This window comes from Pagrus major, chromosome 10 (assembly GCF_040436345.1).
Source record: "Pagrus major chromosome 10, Pma_NU_1.0".
Taxonomy (NCBI): domain Eukaryota; kingdom Metazoa; phylum Chordata; class Actinopteri; order Spariformes; family Sparidae; genus Pagrus; species Pagrus major.
The window spans coordinates 1,641,514-1,660,063 of NC_133224.1; the positions used below are offsets into that span (position 1 = coordinate 1,641,514).

At 38.3% G+C, this 18,550-nt stretch overlaps 1 pseudogene; it reads right to left on the reverse strand.

The window, feature by feature from the left end:
• Positions 1-11,307: 11,307 nt before the first annotated feature.
• Positions 11,308-18,181, reverse strand: LOC141004046 (L-amino-acid oxidase-like; annotated as a pseudogene).
• Between the last annotated feature and the right edge of the window lie 369 nt (positions 18,182-18,550).

Genomic DNA, 18,550 nt, shown 5'->3' on the forward strand with positions numbered 1-18,550 from the left:
GTTATTTTTGTTGGTGATGAAAATGTAAAGTGTTTTATACTCATTATTTTATTAATAGTATTTTAAAGGCACAGTGTTACATCAAAGGGAACAAGAAAAAAAAACACACTAGCACTGTGACTAAGACACATTTGCATGCTGTTTAATGATGATGTTAGTTCAGACAAGTTTGAAATTGTAAAATAATCTATAAGCAACCTATAAATATTTTGTCCACAGAGAATCAGATAACATCATCTAGTATGCAAGCAGATTAGAGTAGATAAGATTCGATTAGATTAGCTTCATTGTCCGCCTCAATTTCCCTTCTCTCAAAGTGCAACAAAAGTACAACGCCTACACATTTCACAACATACAAATATGTGAATACATGTGGAAAACCCATGTGATTTTTCTGTAAGGGTTATGTTTTTGCAGTTGATTTCATGTGTCTTTTTCTTTAATTCTGTAAATCTTACTTTCCCTCCATCTCTGTGTCACAGCTCTACACGCATCTGCTGTTTGAAAATGTCAGTCAACTACTCATCCTCCACTAATGACTCCCTTCCCTCCAACTTCTCCCTCTATGTCCCTCAATGCCCCTTTATTGCAGACGTATACACTACCTTCTCCTTTACAAACGCCGTCTTCCTCCTCCCTCTCTCTGTCCTTGTCCTCAATCTGGGATTCCAGCGATGGAAACAACAGCGTACTGTTTCCTCACCAGCGGTCACAAGTTTCTCTGACTTTTTCACCTACAACATGGCTGTCATGGAGCTGATTGGAGTATTTGGGTGTATCGTAAACATTTGCAGCAAATACATCCATCTTGATTGGTTGCCGGGGATGGGGACCGTCATAGTAACTTTCCCCTGGAGTGGACAGATGTGCTTTCCCATCCTGACCTGTGTGGATCGCTACGTGGCTGTTGTTTACCCGATCACCTACCGGCGACTGAAACAAGTGGCTGGTGTCTGCATCAGAAATATCAGCACTGGTCTTGTTTGGCTGCAGTGCTTTGCAGGACTGGGTTTTATGTACTTTACATTAGAAAACACTGGCTCTAAAGTTATACCAAGTATCTGGTTAATGTCCATTTTTTTAATTGCTGTAACTTTCTGTAGCCTTTCCATTCTCTGTGTTCTGATTCGCCCACGGCCAGGGGAGACGGGCAGGAATGGGGCAAGAGTTGACCAATCAAAGCGAAGAGCTTTCCACATGATCATACTCATAATGGGAGTGCTGTGGTTGAGGTTTGGAGGGACTCTGGTTTGCAATGTTGTGTTTATCTCACCAGGAGTGAGCTCCAGTGTTTTGTGTGTGGTGTGGGCGGCTCAAATTTGGATCAATATGCCCAGCAGTCTTGTGTTACCTCTGCTGTTTCTACACAGTGCAGGAAAACTACCAGGCTGTAAACACAAGACTGAGTCAGGATGAGGATCGGGTCAGGTTAGAGTATGAGAAGTTAATGTAGATTGTTTGAGATAGTAGTGAATTACACTAAAGCAGTAGGCTTATTTGTTACAAGTTAACACATCAGGGGGGTTGAAGGAAAAGATTGTGTAGCGACACGTGGTAGCGAACAGTCAAAATCATAATGTACACAAAGCATGTGACCTAGATGTCACTCAAAACTAAAGAGACAAATAATAGTGGCAGACAACATGTGATCTGTTTCTCACATGAAATAAACAATGTTTCTGTGGTTTGTGATCTGCTAATTTCAATGATGTTAGGGGCGCCTGACTGGAGAATTATCACCACCGACTTTATCTTAATGTGCCCAATTCCTAAAATTTGTTTCAACTAGTGGGTGTAAACTTTGTTTCTGACAATGTCATGATAATTCAGTAAACATCTGTGTTACATTTGGATGGAAAATTGTTAATTGCCACTAACAATTTTGCATACAATGCCTTCTTCAAGGTACCATTCAAAGACAATTTAGGTGTGTAGGTTAAAATGTTGGAGAATTACCATCCCCCTTCTTGTCAATGGACAAAGCTCCAAAGTCCATTCATATTAAATGTGTTAATTCTTTTGTCAAGGTAACAGTTTGAAATGTGAGGGTTTTAATTGTGACCTCCCAAAAAAACGTAAACCACATCAAGAACTCATTCAGACTGAATTGTCAGGATGCCCTACTCAACTCAATGCTCTTGTTCCCTGAATTTACGTTAATCTGAAATCTGTATATGTACATGTTTTCTGTGATTGTGATTTTGGTACGAACAACTTTTTAAACTATGCTGGTAAAAATTCTGGGTGTAATATACTGCCAAATAACGGACCAAAGTCCCTTTGTTAATCTTTAACTAAATGTTAATCTGCCTTTTAAGGAACATTTGTGATTTTCAGACCAGTTCTTTTTATTGAAACTAGAATGGATGCTAAGGATGGATGTTAAGTTGCAGTTTAAACTGATACTGACATTTTATTACTTTTTCTACGTTTTTTTTTAAAGTTGTATAAATGGTTTATGCTTTGTTTTCAAAAAAATTGTGCATATACCTCATTTTATCAGTTTGATTTAGTGGCTTTCATAATCACATTCTGTTTCCAAAAGCACAGGTTTGCAATATTATGTATTAAAATGTTATAATGCTAAACTGTTCAAGAAATAAAAGCACTTTTAGCATTCATTCCCTGAGCCTGAGATGAAGATTCGTCTTTATCAGTGTTGTAAAACGTACACAAAAGTCAAACTTGAGTAAAAGTAAAGACATCGTGTTTAAATATCACTTTGGTAAAAGTGAATATCACCAATATGAATAGCAGTGGAGTCAAAGTCTTAAAGTATCTGATATTAAATTAACTTAAGTATCAAAAGTACAAGCAAAAGTAAAACATACATATATTTTTTATGTATGTATCAGAATCAGTGTTTTTCGTTTATCCAATTGGCTCTGACGCAGCATCTAATGTGCAAAGTAACAAGTAAAATGTATCAAAGTTAAACCCACATGAATAGTACCCGAGTAAAAGTCTTAAAGTATCTGATATTAAATGAACTTGAGTATCAAAAGTACGAGTACATGATTCATATATTTCTTATGTATGTATATACTGTACACTATGGGTTGACTGATTATAAGAATCAGTTTTCTATTAATTTGATTGCCATTAAACAATTAATTTAAAAATGCACAACCTTGGCTCTGATGCAGCAAGTAATCTGTAAAAGAACTGGTAACTAAAGTTCAGTACATAAATGTAGTAGAGTAAAAGGTAGAGTAGTTGCTTCCAAAATGTAGTGGAGTGGAAGTATAACGTAGCAGAAGATTGGAAATACTCACGTAAAGTACAAGTACATCAAAGTTGCACTTAAGTACAGTACTTGATTAAATGTTTAAAGTCACATTCCATGACTGGAGGTAACCTGTGGGGTTTTTGACCACTAGTGTCAGTATGGGGCAATGATGTTACTGGGTCCCCGAAGACACGGAAGACAACATAGATGTCAACTCTACACAAATATTCCAAATAAATCACAGTTTGAGATGTTTTATTAGGAAGGACATTAATTCAATGTGTTTATTAGGCCTAAAATAAACATATAATGCATCTTGGTGAGACACCTTAATAGAAGTTTTGTGTATTTACAACAAAACTCCACAGGGTATCTTTAATGTCCCACTTAGTTGTGACAATGATGCTGTGGCTTTTCACTTGTGATTCTTTCAAAATAAAATTAAGAGCAACTATGTCAGTCACCAAGTAAAGTAGCACACAATTAGCCCACAAAGTCATGATTGAACCATTTAACTCAGGTGTGTTTTGGCCACAACTCCCTACAGGTACAGTTATGACTGCAGTGACTGATTTAACTCAGAGAGTGGTGCTCAAACACCTCTAACAATGACATTTTTATAGAACAATTGTTTGTATTCACAGTCATTATGAGTCATCTTTATATGCCCATGAAATAAGCATGATATCAGACTTTTAAACTTACTTTTAGGAAGCCAGGATAATCCATTAAACCTGCCTTAGTGCCTTTGAGCTAGGCTCTGGTTCATTGTCAGTGCTGCTGTTCTGCAGCTGACCTGTGTCCTGACCTCTCTGTGGAAGAATAATGTGAATGATGTAAATGACTGACGAGTATTGTTTTTCCATATCCAATGAAGAAAATGCAGCGCTGCCTCCAACCACACTTTACATATGCATGCACACACACACACACAAAACACGCACAAAAACACACACAAAACACACACAAAACACACACAGGTGTACTTATATTTGGACCATGAGCCAAACACAACAGTCAATGCCTTTGACTCAGGAGAAGGACGATCAGGAACTAACAACTTTGGTGAGGTAATCATCTTGTCGTGGATTGACTTATTAATGTTTTATGTGTTTGTGTAGTAAAAGTGACAACAGTAGCTAACACTATGTGAAGATCTTTTAATGTTTTGAAAAGGGCCACTTTGTAAGAACAGTTGATCTTTCATTCTCATTCCCAACTCTTTAAACATCGATGCCTTGGGATGGAAAAAGACCCGACCTGCAATCCCAGCGCATCAGTATTTGACCCGTTGGGAATGAGACTCAAAAATCAACTTTTCTTACAAAGAGGACATGCTGATACATGAATACGTGTTACATCACAGCAAACGAGAGATAAAGTAAACACACTTTAACCAAAGCTGAAACTTGCTAATTTCATGAACTAAATGAAAAACAGGCTCAATACACAAAGATATAAAACACAGTCCAGCTCCCGTCAGGATGAATTGTACTAATCTATTTACTTTTTATCTACCAACATTTTAATTTGTCCAATACTTTGATCTATGACCTCATATCTTAAAAAGTAACAATAATCTCATAGTATGAATCAGTAAATTTTAGCATGCTAACATGTTAAAGGAAAGGTGGTGAACTTAGTAAACATTATATATGCTTAACATCACCTTGTTGGCATTGACATTGTGAGCACGTCAGCATGGCTGTGGACTCAAACAACTGATTACAGGAATTTTTATGTTTCTTTCCTCTACAGGCGTCTGCTGTGTGAAAATGTCAGTCAACTACTCATCCTCCACTAATGACTCCCTTCCCTCTCAGTTCTACTCCAACTTCTCCCTCTATGTCCCTCAATGCCCTGACTCCCTCTTTGGTGTAGACATGTACACTACCTTCTCCTTCACAAACGTCATCTTCCTCCTCCCTCTCTCTGTCCTTGTCCTCAATCTGGGATTCCAGCGATGGAAACAACAGCGTACTGTTTCCTCACCAGCGGTCACGAGTTTCTCTGACTTTTTCACCTACAACATGGCTGTCATGGAGCTGATGGGAGTATTTGGGTATATCATGAACATTTGCAGCAAATACCTCCATGTCTATTGGTTGCTGGAGATGGCAACCATCACAGTATCTTTCCCCTGGAATGGACAGATGTGCTTTCCCATATTGACTTGTGTGGATCGCTACGTGGCTGTTGTTTACCCGATCACCTACCGGCGACTGAAACAAGTGGCCGGTGTCTGCATCAGAAATATCAGCACTGGTCTCGTTTGGCTGCAGTGCTTTGCAGGGGTTATGTGTTATTTACTGTCCAAAAACAATCCTGTATTTTTCCTTACAGCAGTTGTCTACATGATGGCCATTTTTTTAATTGCTGTAACTTTTTGTAGTCTTTCGATGGTCTGCGTTCTGATTCGCCCACGGCCAGGGGAGGCGGGCAGGAATGGGGCACGAGTTGACCAATCAAAGCGAAGAGCTTTCCGCATAATCATATTCATAATGGGAGTGCTGTGGTTGAGGTTCGGAGGGACTCTCGTTTGCGATGTTGTGTTACTCTCACAAGGAGTGAGCTCCGGTGTTTGGTGTATGATGGGGGCAGCTCAAATTTTGTTCAGCCTGCCCAGCAGTCTTGTGTTACCTCTGCTGTTTCTACACAGAGCAGGAAAACTACCAGGCTGTAAACACAAGATTGAGTCAGGATGAGGATTGGATCAGATTATTTGAGATATAAAGTAGATTGTCGTTTTTATTACAAAGGAAGAAAAAAGTGGAGTCGAGGAAAAACAGGAAACAGATATAGTCAATGCATGTGACTTAAATGTTACTCATAGCTGAATAAATATGCTATCTGTTTCTCAAAATAATACATGATATAAACATTGTTTTCACTGTTTGAGATACGCTCATTGCAATGGTTTAAGGGCACATCATCGGCATAAAGGTTATCTCATTGTGCCCAATTCCTAAAATTTGTATAATGTAGCGCTTGGACAGGTGCATTAATTTGCATTTTCTTTTGCGAATTCTAACATAACTCAGTTAACATTTGAATTTGGACTTGGTTAATGGTAACTGCCACAACCATATTTACCTACATTGCCTTCTTTAAAGGTACCAAGGCTATGCACGTGAAAATGTTTGTGTGCATCCTGTGAATTACATAAAATGTGTCTGCAATGCAAAAGATTTAAGTGAAAGAGTATTTGAGAGTGATATCCCCCTTCTCGGAAATGCTGCTTGAAAGTCTTGTTATATACAGTAGGTTTTTAGTTTTTAAGTGAGACAAAAGTTTGAAAAAAAGATAAATACAAAAATATAGCACCTTTAAGATGTTGATAAATCTAGGTGATGCTGTATTGTAGGCAACTGGATGTGTTTCAGTGTCTTGAAAACGTTTCACCTCTCATCCAAGAGGCTTCTTCAGTTCTAACTAACTGGAGGAGAGCTGCAGGCTTTTAAACTCTGTGTGGGAGTGTCCTTACAGAGTTGTTAAGGACACAAGTGAGCTCTGAGTTTCAGTCGTTAGGGCCACTTCTGGGTCGTTGACCCAACCGGCCTTCATGTGGGTTTCTAAGACTAGGTGCCTACGATACAGCACCTACAATCACCTTTAAGATGTGATCCACAGTCCACAGTCCAAAATCCAAAAACCCTAAAAAATAAAATCCAAAAAGCAAGCAACAAAACTAGACAGGGCCAGATGATGATTTGATCTCAAGGCTCTCTGTGTCAGTGACCTCTGACCTCCAGGATGGAGGATGTCAAGAAAGACAAGGAAACAATCCATCCTCCATCTCAGTCGTAAATTCACTGCATTCCTCTCTAAGTTGGATCTCTCTGTTTCTCTCCTTTTACATTTACATTTACATTTAGGGCATTTAGCAGATGCTTTTGTCCAAAGCGACGTGCAATAAGTGCATTTTTCACAAGAAAAAAAACGCAGCATATCACCATCGATAAGTAGAAAAGAAAAAAATAGAAACAATTTTCAAGCCGTCATCTGAGCGTGGTAGCTGCTATTTATTAAGGATACCTTAAATACATAAGTGCTATGGTTTAAGTGCTAAGGGTGTGTGGTCTGACCAGTGTTCGGCGGTAGATGGGTGCGGTTCCGTTGACGGCCTTGAAGGCCAGCAGCATCGCCTTGAATCGGATGTGGGCCGCAACAGGAAGCCAGTGGAGGTCACATGGGAGAATTTGGGTAGACAACAGTCGAGGCACGCTGCAGCGTTCTGGATACGTTGCAACAGTTTAGTCACCATTACTGTCTGAATGTGTCAGAAATGTCTACTAAAATGTGCATATCTAAATCTTTGTATATATATACCTTGTGTGTTTAAACATGTAATCTCAAACTCTACTTCAAAACCTGTCTAATACATGTTGGTAATAACTTCCAACATAATGATATAAGGAAATGCCAGAACCACATGAGTGTATTTGATATTAACCAGTATAATAATTTAGTTATGATTTGAGTGATGTTATCATGTATTGTTTTAGATACTCCACTGATGATTCTTAGCTACAGATGATAAGATGAATTGTTGTTCTGTGTTATTTGATTCGTTTATATCACGAGTTCTCTGTATTTCCACTGGATCTCATGATATGTCTTTTGACGATGGAATGAGTGAGTTTGCAGTTTTGGCTCTTCATCCTCTCTTGGGCTTCATGTCTTATGACGCCTCTCTCGTTGGCCGTGCAGCCTTCAGGAACTTTTTGGGCATTGGCTGTTTTTAACTATAACCCGACGATCTTTGAAGCTGCTTCGCCATGGACATCACTTTCGGGGAAGTTTGCCTCATCATCAGCACATCCATCACTGCTGAACAGTGAGCTCACCATCTCTCATGTGTTCTGTCTGAGAGCTGATAAAGAGTTAATTCTAAAATTATGTATGTTTATTGGTCTTAACTGTGTTTTTTTTTGAAGAAAATTTATCATTTAATTCATTCATTCTTTCGGCAATAGCTTGTTAACTAATCAAACCATTAATGAATGCATTCATTCAGTCATCCTTTCTTATATGTATATACTGTATGTTTAGTGGTCCTTATTCAACCCTGACTCAATAGTTCAATAAATATCTTGATTTAAGTTTTTGTATCTGTGTTTTCCTTTATGACAGAGATGTAGGTCAATGTAATTACAATTTCCAACTATCAGTTATAATCAATTGATTAGTTAATCAATGACGTGTGCTTGATATTTCATATAAGTAGTAAGTTCGCTAACATTTTAATAATAAAATGTATTCTCTGACAGTGTTGTTGCTAAAAACAGCCTGCAAATAGCCCAGAGAAGATAAAATGTTCAAGCTGTTTCCATTCTGCATGACATTATTTCATTTGAATAAACATCAGTCTTCAGGTCATTTGAATCCTGTCAGACGAGACGGGCAGAAAAAAATAAATGATAGGTACAGGTGTTGGCACACCTTAACACCAGAAGTGACTCAAATGATTGATGAGTGGAGCTTAATTTAAAAGAAATATACATTAACTGTAAATTTATCAGTTTCTGTGTACCATCAATCCACAAAATCCACAAACCACTTTACAATTTCAGATTCTGTTGCTGAAATGTCTCTGAGTATGAGAGTAGATCACCTGTGATGTTCCGACCTCGCTGTGGAAGAATAATGTTAAAGAAAATTTGCCTGCCACCACCTACAAAAGATCAATCATCTTTGACAACATGCAAAGAAAACAGCAATCCTGCTGCTGTCTGACACTCACACAAATGCATTAATGTATATCAGGATCATATGTACATGTGAACAACAGTCAGTGAGTGTGGTTGTGCAGAGAATGATTAAAAACACAAGAGTTTTCAGTTAACATTTTTAAATGCTTGATTTTCTGTGGATTTTATCCAACACTGTGTCCATGTTTATGAAACTGACCACTTATCATTACAATTTTTAACTGGTTATTAACTCAAGTCGGGGACAAACGAGACCACTATGGTGTTGTTTTCACTAAAACTTCATATACTCGACCAACTTCAGTCCATTTTCCCAATTTCCAGTTGTTTATGTCCACTTTTTGTTGAATTAACTTTACTCATATCGTCTGAAGGTCAACACACAAAATAGACACAGTACTATTTGTTATATGAATCAATGTCATCTCTAGTTATGATAGCTTTAATCAGGTAATTACTGGAACTTCTAAATTACATTGTGTGAAACAGCTGGTTGTGAAATGAAATTTAAATTGCAAAAATGTATCTGATCATTTAAGAGAAGAAGGGACTTGACTTTAGTTGTGATTTGTTTTTCCATAACAGTATTAAAATATAATGGTTGCCAATGTCTGGTATGAAAAAAAAAAATTATGATTTATGTGAAATGACACTTATTTGGTAGATGATTTGACAATTTATGTCAAAGTTGTGTGTGTGTGTGTGTGTATGAGGGCATTAATTAGACATTATTATTATCATAGGGCACATCACAAATTTGAGAGTACATATTATGTCATCAGGGAATAAATGACAGCCCGCACCATAATAAAATGTACGTGTCATACGTAGGAACTAGAAAAAACTACAAACTAGAAAAAAAACTAATAACATTGAATATCAACCAAATATTAAAACACTGAAAACATGGACCATGATGAGATTAGTTTGTCAAATCTTTTACTGTAAGCACATTTTCAGAGGTCTAATTATTGTACTTTTGATAAAACATTCTGCTTAAACACACCTTAAAAGCATAGATACAGGATGTTGGACATTTATAAATGAAAAAAGTCTTCAAATAATCAATCATTAATGAATCATCTGTATCACATTGCAGTTGCATTTTCTACACAAAGCCCAACTTACCTTAAACAAAATTAAATTATTGCAGAAAGCAAACTCCAAGCTCGAACTCTAAGCTTCCTACTACACTATACCATACACTCTTCAAGATAAATTGATCGATCTATAAATTATATATTTTATAAAATAAAGTCCTCCTGTTAAGACAGACTATGAGATGAGACTGAGATGAATGTCCCTGAAAACCCCTGTATCCTCATTTAGTCACTTGTTAGCAAACGCCTTTTTGAAGACATGTAATTGCTTTTTAATTCAAACATGGAGTTTTTACTGATGTCCTTCATATCGTAGAACAAATTGGAAAATGTCTTGAGCTAGTGTTAATCACAGACTTTATTTCAGGCGTTTAACAGGAAACTCATTCAGCAATCCCACTGACTTTGAGATGAGAAAACCGGATGTGCAAAAAGGTTAGCTTATTTTAGGGTTAAGGACTCATTCCTGACACACTCTATCGTGTTCATGTTTCTGCCTTATCACAAATTCAGGTGCAGCAGGGAATTTTGCAGCCTTAGTTGACTGAGGTGTAACAAGAGCTCTATAAAATCACAGCCCTTTATTTTTGACTGAAATGTCCATTTCCTACACTATTTTGAAGTAGCTTTATTGACTCCATGTAATCATGTCACCCAACACAATCCAGGGTTTGCTCTCTCATTAATTGTGTTCTTTTCTTAGATAATGTAAACTTTAATCTGATCCCTGTCCTGATTCATTGTTTTTTCTTACAACACAGTAGTTTTCCTGCTCTCTGGAGAAAGAGCAGAGGTATCACCAGACTGCTGGACAGAATTAACCAAACTATAGACACCACACACCACACTTTTTACTTTCCTCCAGATGTGGTAAGGTATACAGGCCATGAGTAAGAATGTTCCCCCCAAATTTAAACAACAGCACTCCCAGTGTGGCCATGATGGGTTTACAATGCCTTCAGCTTTGATTGATTAACCCTCTGTCATACAGAGGAAAATGACCATGACAAAAACATCAAGCTTGGAGGAACGTTACGCCTGCTTTTGATTATTAGCTGTGATGATAACACCGATAGTAATCCCTAAAAACCCCTGCAAGTGAGTGACATCTGATTATACTTTTGCCTTTTAACATCAAAGCATCTTTCCCCGCCAAAAATCCACCAGTTTGATTTAGATTAGAGCTACATTATGGGAAGACCATCCCAATGAGCCTCGCTTTAAACATTAGCAATGCAATCACCTAGCAAAACTGTCGATTTAGACCTCATAACTCTTCATGGAGTTCAGCTCCACCCGACTCTGAATTCTCGAGCACAGCATTGTTTATATTCGTAGCAGCCCTGATCGCAGATTTCATAGATGTCTCGATCCAAGCGTGAGGGAAGGCCGTGTGTTCACCAGCAAAGTGCACCCTGCCTTCACTTCTGAAGAGCTCCTTGGAGTACTCTAAATGTTGATAGGGTGTGAAAAGAGCGAAGGCACCCAAGCTGTATGGATCTACGCTCCACCTCTTTACCACCACCCCTGTGCATAGTTCCCTGACACCCTCGCCATGGATCTTCACCAAATCTCTCAGAGCCAGCTCTTTCAAGTCTTCATCGCTTGCACCTGCGAAGAGGAGGGAGTCATCAGACCAGGTGTAGGAAGCCAGGAGGACACCAATTTGATCATTTTTTGGGAAACTGTGGCTGGGGTAGTAGATGAAACGAGAGGGCCCATCAGTGATGCTCTTTCCTCCTCGGATGCCATCCTTCTTCCAGAACTTCTTACTAAAGGTGAGGATGATTTTAGTAGAGCTGTCGTAGTGGACTCCCCTCAGGGCCTCCATCTTTTTGATGGAGAGAGGTGGATCAAAGTCAATGAAGAGGGCTGCTTTAGCTGTGGTTGTTACCAGCACGACATCGGCATGAAGGTCTGTCAAAGAGGACCGTTGGTCTGTCTGATATGATACAGTTACACCCTTATCTGACTGGCTGATGTGCTTGACCTTAGAGTTGAGAAGAATAGAGACATCAAGGTGTTTGAGGGCTTTCTGGAAAGCCTCAGGGAGAAGGTCTGACCCACCAGTCACTTCATTGTACCTTAATAAGAAAAAGGAAAGAAGATTTATTTCTTCAGCTTGACATCTTGCTCCAAAAGTCCTGGTGTAGAGTAATCACAGCTGTTAGGCCTAAGTACTTGTGCATGTGCTTTACAGCAGTGATTGCAATGTCTTAATTTACAATAACATAGAACTGTTACTATTTAGATGTCCTGGAAGCTTCTTGTTGGCAGCTTACAGCTGTTTGTATTTTGTGACATTTTGTTCATTTTCAACTCTGCGATAAAAATAAAGTTATTCCCATTTTGACTAGTGTGGAGTGTAGGGCCTTACTGAACGTCATCACTGATGTGAGTCTGGTGATAGATCATCTCACTCAGCGCTGTGTACATGAGGCTCTGTTCATTAAGCAGCTCCCCAATCATTCTGAGCGCTTCTGAACTTAGACCTCCTTCTTCTATCAGATACTCCTGTTAAAGAGAAAAAGTCATGCTGGCAGGGTGGCTCAGAAAGAAGGCTTAAAACTTTGTTGAAACAAAATTTTTCGAAGAATGCTTTTCCTGTAGGTTTTCAATCATGGAGTGAGTGAAGGTTTCAGCTACTACCTCGCTCTTTAACTAGTCCTACTTGTTGATTGTTGACGACTGAACATGGAGTCCATTAGTTGAGACTTATTAACATAGAGAAACTTTAAAATACTTGCATGAAAACCTTTTCTTCAAAGACAACCTTAAGCTGAACCATTTTTTTCTGTCATTCAAGTTAATCATTAGTTGAATGTTTCAGATGGACGTGTTGAAAATGGCACATCCAATTAATGCTCTTTGCAGTGCACTAAAATATTAGCAATACTAATTTACAGTTTTCTCATTTCATTAGATCAAGTTGTGTTTTACCTTCACAGAATATTTATCAAATTTTTCCAGCGCAGCCTTGCAACCGTGAACCTTCACGTAATCTTTCACCTGCGGAAAAGAAAAAGGAAAAGTTACAAAGTCACTAAAAAGTCACAAAGATTATTCCATAAACTGATTTTGAATAGAAGAGGCCCGAGAACAGACCTTTGAGGAACACCACACCACATGTGATTCTCGTTCACTCACATTCATGATTACCAATCGACACAAAGAAGTCTCTATTTTATGTTTTGCATGTACCTTCTGTATAGCTTGCTGAAGCAGCTTGTCAGCTGACATCCCTTTCTCATGTCTTGTCACATTGTACTGCAGGATGTCAGGGTCTTCTTTTACAGTTTTTGTCGTCGCCCGTACCCCATTCACCAAGTAGAAGGTGTGATTGTCATCCATGATGAAATTATTCCGCTTGATATTCAGCTCGTTAATATAATGAAGGACGATGCTGTTGACAATAGACCATTTCAGAGTCAATTCTACTGTTCCAATTATATGACTTTTACAATACCGTAACTGTTTACTTCAGAGTTTTTCGGTTCTATCAGTTTTTTCATCTTCCATTTGAGAGATCCAGATGTACTTTTTTCCACCACCGCACCAAAAAACCATGCTAACTGTCCCAAAAATCAAAATATTGTTTCTTTACTTCATCTATAGTCATTAGTTAAAAAATGTTAATAATAATTGCTAAAGAATTTGATGTCTCAAATTTCCTTCAACTTAACTCTGACAAAACTGAGATTCTTATCATCGGTCCCAATAATTCCTAAATTCCTAAATTCCAGTTTCTTTCAATTAAGAAACATTTCTAAAATCAGATCAATAATATCTACTTTAGACTTAGAACGCATTATTCACACATTCATCTTCCCTCGTCTCAATTTCTGTAATTCACTTTTTACTTGCCTTAATCAAACTGCCCTAGCTCGACTTCAGCTTGTACAAAATGCAGCAGCAAGGCTGTTAACTAAACTGGTAGACAATGTTAGAATAAAATGTCTTTGTATTTGTAATCTGTATACTGTGACCTGTCAGTTGTTTTATAAACTCATCATTGTAGTTTCTATAGATCCATAGAGCAGAAGGCCACCTCTGATTATCAGTTGATTGAAACAGGATCCGTAGGACAGAGGGCTACTTTGATTATCAGCTGGTTGAAAACAGAGGGACAAGACATCATCAGGGTCAAAAGTTAAACCCCCTAAAGTTCAGTATGCAGTTCGTCATGTGAGGCATACTGTAAGATAGAGGGCTCAGATCACTGAGTTGGTACAATTGAATATTGAAGGAGGAGTCTAGGGGTTAGGTTTTCCTCCCCTTTAGGATGCTGGCTGAAGACGGTTGGAGCAGCTAAGTGCCAAGAGGCTGGGACCAGCCTGTGCACCAACAAGGGAGAGCCAAGTTTAAACCAGGGCCGCTCCCCAACAGTTTTTGGACCAATTAGATAGGAATACATACTATATAACTTTGTGTAAATTCTAAGTAAGGCACTCTCTTTTGGGAAGTTGATTGCAGCTAACTGCTTGCAGACTGCGATTGGCTGAACAAAAGGGGTCCATGTACATGTAACATTTTGGTGTCCTGATGCTAAATAAATACTTGTACTAAGGAACAATTCGGCTATAGAATTCTTCTATGCAAATCAACGAACGCGCTGACAACAATCCCATATCACACTGATCTTAGCCTCTCTGCACCAGTTGCCAGTTAAATTTAGAATTCATTTCAAGACTCTTTTAATTGCTTACAAGGCACTAAACAGCCTTGCCCCTGCTTATATCTCTGAACTTCTGACCCAATACATCACTGACTGGCGTCTCAGGTCATCAAATGTTGATGTAAAGCACTTTGTAACTTCTGTTTAGAAAATCGTTATATAAATAAAGTTTAACTTACTTACTTACTTAAGCTGGTAGTCTGAGAGGTGGCATGCACATGTCTATATGTAAATGCCAAACAAATTGCATAAACTCACCGGTGAAAACTTGGGATCCTCATGGCTCCAAGTTCTGCATACCAGCCCTCTTCTTCATTCCTGTAGGTCTCCACCCGTCCTCCAACACGACCACTAGCCTCTAATATGGTTACCTGGTTAGATTGATACAGATGGATGCAACTGAGGCCAGTCATGGAATAATTCAGAGGAAGTCAACCTGTCTACTACTTCTACAATATATTACTGCTCTTGCTTTCATACTGCTTATGATTATTACCAATTGCACTTACTAACTATTACTAATATACTATTACTAAAGTTACAACAGGGGTTATGGGGAGTTGAATATGCATCTTGCAATAATTATTTTAACTGTACACACTCAAGGATGTGTGAATTTTACTATGGACTGCATTATCAAGAAGGGCCGGTAACTGTCCAAGCTCAAGAATGGATCGATAATAGCTGTCTGTGACCTGTGTTTAAACTTGGAGGCTGTGGGTTTTAATGTTTTACTGTTTGGTCAGCCTGTTGAATCAGGCAGCAAATGTGGTGACTCCCAGTCCGAGGCGATGTTAGAATATTACAATAATGTTGTAAAATTGAAGGACAGTCAAAATAAATCGTGTTAACGTTAAGCCTCATTTGAAGCCAACTAAATAACAGCTAGTATGTCTGATGCCAGTTACTGTTTTTCCATGTTGCTTTTTGTGTGTATACTGCAGCTCAGCTAGCATTAACTTTGTTATCATACGAAGCACATTTTGCTATAGGATGCTTAGCCGGTATGTGTGTGTGTGTATTGCTGCTGTGTATAGATGTACTTGATAAACAAAAATGTATGTGAGAAGAAATGGTCAAACTACGGGAAGTAATTTGTTTGGCAACTTTGTGTAACTTTGATTAGCAGCAGTTAGCTTGTTCACATCAGCCTGTTACATGTACCTTGTGTCCTGCCTCTTTCAGTAACTTGGCGGCCGTCATACCCGCCATGCCAGCTCCGACAATAGCAACGTGATAAGATGTTTTCTTGTGTGGGAGGCCGTCCTTCACCGTGCGCAGCAGCTCATTGTAGTCTTTGTCAGTCAGACATTCAGCCAGAGTGTCTTTCAGGTTGAACTCATCAGCATGACTATGGTACAGTGTGAGCACCAGCACACTGACAGCAACTAGAAACACACACACAGAAAAAAAATACACACTCCAACTGGAAACTATCAAAAGATGTGTAACCTTCAGCGGTGCTTCATTGAGTGTATTTGAGCTGAGATTCAGGTAGAAATCATTCAGTGATACTGTTTGAAAGCTGTTTGCTTTTAGATTTATATTTTACATTTTTTCGATTTGATTTTGTTTTGTCAACTGCGACTATTCCATTGTTCGGACCAGTAGGGATTACATTTAAAAAAAACCTTCATTTTAAAGTTTCATAATTTACCAAAGCTCCTTAAAAATGAGCTCCCTCAGGCCCAAGAAAAGATTTTAATCATGATTCATTCACTATTTATGCCAACTTTGAATCCATCTTATTGTAGTCATTTGAAGACAAATGTCACATTTTGCTCTTTAGCTAGAAATCAATTGAAAATAATTAATTGGAATTGTACCAATTGTACTCGCTCTTCCTTTCCTGTAATTACTACCAAAGTAAATATTACAAAATGACATTTTTGGCTCAAATGGAGAAAAAAATCCCTGGTGACATAAGAGGAGGAGGTTAGGGTGGATGGAGGTGTCAAATGAACACAGGACTCTCACACAGAAGACAGTGTTTTACAGCTCGGTAGAAAAATGGTTTGCATTTCCATAGCTCTAAATTACATTAAGTTATAGGGTTATGTGGCCGCTTTGAGTTACAGCTGACCGCGAGCTGTCTGCTCGACCTCACCTTAGTTTATACAAGTCGATGAACTTGACCTCTCGGCTGTGTTTGTGGTGTTTGTGCCTTTTGGTTAATTCGACTAATGGACCGTATCAGAGGGACACTTGTGTTTTGGATTAACGAGTGACCATGTCAGCATTAACCAGCAGACAGCAGCTGGAGCACAGAGTTTGTTTTTTATACTTTTGAGATTAAAACGTGGATTCATCCCCACTCTCGCTGGAGTGACGCTGCCAAGATGGTGATATCTGGCAACACGGTGGCTTTATCCAGCGACTATTTGACGTTTACCACACATTTATTATGGTTTTCATAACGACAAAAAAACAGTTCAATTCCAACACCGACACGTCCAAAACTCATAAAATGTGGAGGCCGTTAAATGTCACGTGAAAAGCTTTAAATGTGTGACATGACACGTCTTAAATGCTGCGTGCTATTTATATACCATCTCATGAGATCACATTGCGCAGAGGAGCAGTCTGAAGCTTTAATGAATCATAAGATCACTGTCTCCAGTGTCTCTAACACAATATTGCTGCAAAATACTCACATAAATTCCTTTTCATGACATGTGGATCCATCTCAGTATTTGAAGCTTCTCTTTTTTTCGTCTTCATGGGATGTCGATGAGGAAGAGAAAAAGACAAATTAGGTGTTAGGTTTTTGTGCATTGTCATTTTAATTAACAACTCACTTTAGAAGTAGAAGGAAAAAAATGACAATGTATGCTGATAGAGATTGTAATGATAGTTATATTGGATGAAATGACAGATTCCTTTCTGGTTTCATTGTTCACCAGCTGTAGCAATGAGATGATCTCCAATAATGACGCAGTCGACAAAAAATTTCACAGATTTGTTTCCTTCTTTACTATCGCATGGAAGTTTATCTTCAACTGACATAGCACGCTGTGCAGCACATACCAAATACCATGTCTACCAGACAAATGTTATAAACAGCTTCTTCATAGGTTGGTATTCACTGTAAAAATAGAACAACAAAAACTAGGCAAAAAACAGTAATACAGGTTTTTATCAATAATTTCACATGAGATCTTTTTTATTACCATTATTATTAATGATAATAATGTCAAATGAACTGAAATCCATAAATTATTATTTTTATGACAGTGTCACAAGTTTTTAAAAGATGAAATTAAAGCCTCTCAACCTCAGACACTCCATTCAAGCAGCTTGCTCCAAAAAAGGTTAAAATTAGCAGTTTTTTTTAAATAATTTTCCCACAAATTGATTAACCCAAAGATGCTCTTTAAAAAAATCTTCATTAAAGTCTCTGATGCAAAAGTTTCAGTCTACCTGTTCCCATCAAAGTCTTCAGCCTGGTTTCCAAAGCTGCCAGTTTTTTTCTCTTGGTCAATCACTGGTGTTTCACTGGCAGACTGTTTTTCACAGGACTTCCCTGTAGCTGGTTTTATGTTGTTCGATTGAGGAGGATGTCTGGGTCTTATCCAATTACACAGAACCTAATGTGGTGGGAAAATGTCACCCTTGATTCTTAGATTACATGTAAGCAGAAATGCTCAGGGAAATGTGGGTTTATACACATATCAACTTGTTTCTTTGTTGGCATCAGCTTCAGCTGGCAACACTGATAGTTTGGATGGTAGCCAAACACACACCTTAACAAAAGCCAGAAACCTGACACCATGAACAACAATGTCAGTAACACGTGTTTGCTGTGTGTTATTGACATTGTTGTTCATGGCGTCAA